This window comes from Lolium rigidum, chromosome 1, assembly GCF_022539505.1.
Source record: "Lolium rigidum isolate FL_2022 chromosome 1, APGP_CSIRO_Lrig_0.1, whole genome shotgun sequence".
NCBI classification, from domain to species: Eukaryota; Viridiplantae; Streptophyta; class Magnoliopsida; order Poales; family Poaceae; genus Lolium; species Lolium rigidum.
The window spans coordinates 77,261,355-77,266,733 of record NC_061508.1 but is presented as its reverse complement, the minus strand read 5'-3'; the positions used below and the strand labels follow the sequence as shown (position 1 = coordinate 77,266,733).

General features: G+C 47.0%; 1 pseudogene; it reads left to right on the top strand.

Moving 5' to 3' along the window:
• The first annotated feature begins 4,742 nt into the window (after positions 1-4,742).
• The window catches only part of LOC124647728, an 8,594-nt pseudogene continuing 7,957 nt past the window's right edge, over positions 4,743-5,379 (top strand).

Here is a 5,379-nt window from a genome sequence, read left to right as displayed (position 1 = left end):
GCCCGGCGCCGACCGGATCCCCAGCTTGTGCCAACCGGGCACTATCCAGTAAGCCCGGACGCTTAGCCCGATCACCACCCGGTGCCAGACCCGGTTGAAACCGGATGGCCCGGTCCCAGGCCCGGTCGACCGGTCGTATGACCGGCTGACTCCGAGTCTGTCTTGATCAGATCCGATCTGGGTCGGTTTTCTATGTAACTTTTCGACCTGAGGTCGTCCTGAACCCCTATATAAGTGCCCAGGACGCCCCCAAATTAGGTTTAGACCACGTTTAAGATAAACCCTTTTTCATAGTTGATTGCTTTACAACTCTATTGAATCTCTACACCATATTGCATTGATTTGGTGTAAACCCCTGAAAGTATTGTGTGATCTGTTGTTCCATTGAGAATTAGACGTTGCAACTTACCGCTTCGTGATCGGCGGCTACGTGCGCAAGTGTGTGGAGTTGCGAATATCTTGCAGGGTTGAGAGCTGTTGCATTGGCGACAGGGACCAATCGAGAGACTTCGTTGCGTCATACAAGTTATCATCCATTTCATCATCGTGTATCTCCGCTGTGTTCATCCCATGATCATCATCACCACCATTGCTTACTGAGAAGATCGGACCACCTCTTATCACGCCTATTATATATGATCACTTACTCACCACAATTAACTAAAATTACACAAAAAATCATCAAGTATTTTTTGACACACTAAAGATAGTGCCCTCACATTTGCGAGGGGCACCTTACTAGTTTATGTAATAGAGAGAGAAAGTTTTTTTCCCGCAAAGAAAAATTGGAAGTTTTGTTCTTACGCTTATGTGAAATTTAGGGCCCCATTTTGTGTTTCGCACAGGGGCCGAATTCCTGGAGACGGCCCTGCTAACCATCGTCGGTGGGCCATCTGAACCTGCCAGTATGAGACCACATCGCTGGTATACCTATCCGTGAAACCCCGGCCATGTTCTGGTTCTGTAGCCTAGTTGGGTGCAGCCCGTAAGAAAATTCCGTAGCTGTTTTCATAAGTGTAGCATTACTCATTCCAAACAACACGGAATATGATCAGTACTCTCAGGATGGTTAATCTTGCACAAGACTCCATAAAGCATAGCCCGCAAGAGGATTTCACCTTGAAACACATGTGCAATCCATCTAGGGAAGGCAGTTCATCCAACACGGACCAAGCCACTGCCCTAGATGGCTAGATACATTCCATATCAAATGCCAGCTTATGCGATTGAGATTTGATAACTTTGGCCCGCTCACTCTTTTGACGACTCTGGATCACTGGCATGGAGACCCTACATATATATGTTAGCCCCACTTGTCAGTGAAAGTCACCAGACTTGGGGTTTGTAAATTCAGTCAATCCATGCCCCAGATTATGACAAACCTTAGGCAACAGCCTCCGATTCAATATAATTCATCCATCAGCATCATGACATGATGCACTGTCCTCGTGTACTGAAGCTAAATAAATATACAATGAAATAGCTTAGTATCCTTATGTAATTGTGGAATGACATACGGCAGTTGATATGAATAGTTAAATTGTTAGTCAGAGAGAAAACGACAATCGTGCCTACATTTCTAACTTCAACTTGGGTGTAGTTGACTTTGATGTATTAGCATACAGCTAATGCAAGGAAGCCACATGGCATGAGCATCTCCGAGAGCTCAAGGAAGCTAAGACTCAAGAGTATAACATGCAAGTCTCGTCTGGTCAAATAAACTAAGCATTGTCCAGTCCACACTCATCTGCCAGGACAAGGCTAATGAGTATTGACTATTCCCCATTAGCTTTACATGTAAATATTTTTTTGAAATTTTCTGAAATTTAAAAATAAGAGTTAAAACATATGTTAATTTTTACCATGGGCTCACCTACTCACATGGGTGATTTCCTATTGGCAGTCATATTATGTTCAGCAGCCAGCCAACCATTGTGTTCACAAAATTACTATTTTTAAAGGCAGGCTCCAAACACAACAACATACACAAGTGGTCTAGTTGGCTTGTCTGATGTGTTTGCCTCAGTATTAGAACGTGGCTAGAGATGCTTAAAGGCGTCATATCATATGAATCCGGTTGTTTCATGTATCCACGAATCCGAATCGTTTGTGGCGTCCGATCTAAATCGTGCGTGGCTGCTCAACATTACTCAATTTTGCAATAAAGCGCCCGCGTCTAGCATGTCTTCATGCAAATTAACCCTGTAACATCAAAACCTCACAGCCTCAATCACTTCATAACCCCTCGTCTTATCCCTTAAGAACGCGTGCGGCGGCAACGGCCGACGAGCTCAGCACCGAGTCTGCGGCATGCGCCCCTAAAATCCATCGGCTCCCGCCGTCGCCGGAACAGAGATCCCCTTCGATGGCCCCGACAAGATCTCCCGTGATGTATCCAGGCCTGTGGCCGCCTCCACGCTGATCCTCCTCGATCTCGCCCGTCATTGACGGTGAGGCCGCCGGCTTTCGCAGCCTACACAGCATCGGCACACTCTTTCTGTGGGTGCCCCTGCTGATCTACTCTTGAAGACACCCGCGTGGTGTAGACTGGCTGCAGACATGGCAGGGGACGCCCTTGCAGAGCAAAAAGGATTGCTCGGGAAATTGGCCGCTAGACTTAATTTTTCCTTGTTATTGTTTATAGCAACTGTACTTGCAGATTGTCCGCATTAAAAGAATTATTCCGATTTCTGTTTATCGGTTGTGTTTATCGCTTGGAGCTTCGAGTTTAGAATATGAATGTACATAGTTGGTGAACATTTTATTTTCAGAAAGAAGTGAGTGTAAATTGTTGTGAATGGAAATTTGAGAAATAAATAGTTTCTTATTGCCTTGCTCATATTTGCAATTTGAGGTGTTCTTGGGTAACTTAATAACTGAATCAGGACATATATGGTGTTCTTGGGTAACTCAGTAACTGAATCAGGCCATATATGTTCTGATGTGTTAATTGATGTACATGCAGTATATGCTTCCTGACACATGCAGCTGCAATCAAAATTCGTACATGATGACATGCTTTCACAGCACTGACAGAAGTAGTTACATAAATTGTTCAGAAACATTTTGCACTACATGCTTGTGTGACTTTGTGTCCAGACCAGCAAGGCAGCAACTTCTTAATAGGCAAAGTCCACCCACTCAACATTGAACTAAACATGCCAACCATCAAGAGATTTAAAGTTGTTTTATATTTTGATAAACTCTTATGCTTGATACTAACTTGATCATGATATCATAAAGCTCAAAACTAAAATGAGCTCAATCAAAAGTTACAAAAAGTTCAGAAATCATGTCTGACGGAGGAACCACTATATGTAGAAATGACTGTTCTTTATTGTACACTGTGGTGAATTCTAAGACTAAGTAAGGCCCTGTTCGTCTAGCATGAAATTATTTCAGTTTAGTTACCAATGGAAAGTTAAACTGCAGGATTTTGTGTCGAGATGTGTCGGCATGATGATGCCTCGCTTCACCATTTTCTTAGTAGATGCTCTATATTTTGTTCACATGTTAACCGCTTGTCGTATCATACATTCATACATTGTCCATTCGGTTCCCTATTTCATAACCATAAACTGAATCTGCCGCATATGCCTGACATATAAGGTACATAGATGAGTCATTGTTTAGCCTGATACTATTGCCTGAGTCTTTTATAGTAAGATCACGCCAGAAAACCTCAGATTGCAAGTACAGGATAAGCAATTGTTTCTTTCTGAAATTTCCATTCATAACAACCAGAACTTACACTCGGTACATTCAGATTGTAAACTTTTTTTGCAGGACAGATTGTAAACTTCAGCTACACCCAACACCCAACAAAGAGCAAATGAAATCGATTAGCTTCTCAGGAGGCTAATCTACAAGTATACATACAGTAAAAATCAACTAAAAATTCAGTCTGTAGGAGGCGACCAAGTTCCCGAGCTAGCCTCGTTGCTCTGCAAGGAGGTTGCAGCCCACGCGAGTCTGTAACAGCCTACGTCAACAGAAGTAGTCAGGAGGGGCACCCACAGGACAAGCATGTAGGGGACGCCGGCGGCACGGAGGCTGCAAACAGGGCGGCCTTGGCGTCAGGGACCAGCGAGGAGGAAGTGCACGGAGGTGGCCAGAGGAAGAACACGCAGATCGCGCCGAGGCCGCCTATTGACAACTCGCTTCCAGCGACGGCGAGCACGATGGATTTTATTGGGGATTGCAGAGCTCATCGCCGCCACCGTTAGGAGAACTACCTCGCGTGTTGTTTAGGGATAAGACAAAGGAAGGGGGTGACCGGGTGTGATGTGATTCAGGTTGAAGCGTTTTGGTGTTTAGGGGTTACTTTGCGAAATATACTGGCGGGACACGGGCGGTTAAGTGTAAAACTGCATGGGATTGACACTACGCGCATGATTTAGATCGGACAGTAGAGAATCGTCGGATGCAGGAGTGCAAGAAGGAGGCGGATTCATAGGATACGACGCCATGCTTAAATCCTAAACAATACATTTCCCTCAAGGGGGAAGCTGCCTCTTCTCATGCCGTGTCTATTACACATCATCCTGTGGAGATAATTAAGACGTGTTGACGTAGTTGTATCTCAAAGGGTTTTTTTGCCCGCCGCATCGGTTATATATGCAGCACCACGATCGAGCATGGCTCATCATCCACCTCGATCTCTTTCTTTCATCCATATGCTAGCTAGCTTGCAGTACTCTTGCACAAGAGGAAACAGCGACAGATCCTAACTAGGAAATAAAATGGCGGCGTTGTCCATCGAGATCAAGAAGGACGAGGCGCCACCGCCGCCACGCTCGTGGGAATACCACCTGCGGAAGTACCTCGCGCTGCTGGCCACGCTGGTGGCAACGTCTACGTACGCGGCGGGGCTGAGCCCGCCGGGTGGAGTCTGGCAGGAGAACAACCCGGGGGAGCCGGCCGGGGTCCCAATTCTGTACCACTCTCCCCGGTACCTCGCCTTCTTCTACTTCAACGCCACCGCCTTCGCTGCGTCGCTTGTCGTCAACCTTCTCCTCCTCGCCTTGAACGAGACCCGGACGGCGTGGCTCGCCGTGCTCCGGTTCGTCATGGTGCTGGACCTGCTCGCCCTCATGGGGGCCTTCGCCACCGGGAGCTGCGAGGATCTCCCGACCACCGTGTACGTCTCCGTGCTGGTGACCGCTCTCGCCCTCTACGTTGTCATCCAAATCTTCCAAGCTTGGCGCGACAAGGAGGGCCCCGACGACCCGCTCAAGTTCAAGGAGCATCGCAAGGAGCCACTAGTGGAAAACAGGGCTTCCGTGGGAGCCTTTTGTCGCGGGCGCGCCTGCACCCGCGACAAATGGCATGGCCACGTCGCCCCGAAACCATGTGGAGCCGTCAGTGGCCTTTGTCGCG